Genomic DNA, 1,471 nt, shown 5'->3' with positions numbered 1-1,471 from the left:
CCCCACTACAAAAGTTTTCCTAGAAACCTGTTGATCATGAAAGATTTTACTCTTTTGCTTATAGATCGTGGCATTCTCATAAGCTTCATTTCTTATCTCCTCTAACTCCTGTAGTTGCAATTTCCTTTGGACCCCTGCTTCGTCAAATCCCATGTTACATTGCTTCACTGCCCAAAACGCCTTGTGTTCGAACTCCACGGGGAGATGGCAATCCTTACCGAAAACAAGTCTATAGGGAGACATCCCAATTGGCGTCTTATACGCGGTTCTGTACGCCCATAGTGCGTCCTCTAACTTTAAACTCCAATCCTTCCTGTCCGGGCGCACCATCTTCTCCAAGATCGACTTGACTTCCCTGTTCGACACTTCGGCTTGACCGTTCGCCTGCGGGTGATACGGTGTGGATACCTTGTGCAGTACACCGTATTTTCGAAACAAGGCCGTGATAGTCTTGTTGCAGAAATGTGTCCCTCTATCACTAACCACAGCTCTTGGCATCCCAAAACGGACAAAGATATTAGACTTTAAGAACTCTGCAACCACTCTAGAATCATTAGTACGGGTGGCTTTGGCTTCCACCCATTTAGAAACATAATCCACAGCAAGTAAAATGTATAGGAAACCAAAAGATGAGGGAAAAGGACCCATAAAATCTATCCCCCAAACATCAAAAATTTCAACAAACAACATGGGGGTTTGAAGCATTTGGTCCCTGCGAAAAATATTCCCCACCCTTTGACACCTATCACAGGATTTACAGAATAAATAAGCATCTTTGAACAGGGTGGCCCAGTAAAAACCACTCTCTAACACCTTTCGAGCTGTTCGTTTGGGCCCAAAGTGCCCTCCACATGCAAACGAATGACAGAAATTTAAAATGGAGTGAAATTCACCTGCACTTACACACCTCCTGAGCACTTGATCCGAACATTGTCTCCAAAGGTACGGGTCGTCCCAAATGTAATATTTGGCATCACTTTTCAACTTGTCTCTCTTAGCCTTGGGCCACCCTGCAGGCAATTGATTAGTCACCAAGAAATTTACTATATCAGCATACCAGGGTGTAGACGAGTTAATGGCAAGTAGTTGCTCCTCTGGAAATGCCTCCCTCAATGGTAGCTCTTCCTTATGAGCAAGCAAGCGGCTCAAATGATCAGCGACTAGGTTTTCTGCCCCACTCTTATCTTTAATCTCCAGATTGAACTCTTGGAGGAGCAGGATCCATCTGATAAGCCTTGGTTTAGCATCTTTCTTCGTCATCAGATATCTCAAGGCTGCATGGTCAGAAAAAACTATTACTTTTGCACCTAGCAAGTATGGTCTAAATTTTTCTAGTGCAAAAATCACAGCAAGTAATTCTTTCTCTGTTGTAGAATAATTGAGTTGAGCTCCATTCAACGCCTTTGATGCATAATAGATTGCATGAGCCGCCCTACCAATCCGTTGCCCCAACACTGCTCCCACTGCATAA

This window comes from Coffea eugenioides, chromosome 6 (assembly GCF_003713205.1).
Source record: "Coffea eugenioides isolate CCC68of chromosome 6, Ceug_1.0, whole genome shotgun sequence".
Lineage (NCBI taxonomy): Eukaryota > Viridiplantae > Streptophyta > Magnoliopsida > Gentianales > Rubiaceae > Coffea > Coffea eugenioides.
The sequence above is the reverse complement of the archived record's forward strand: the minus strand, read 5'-3'. Positions refer to the sequence as shown.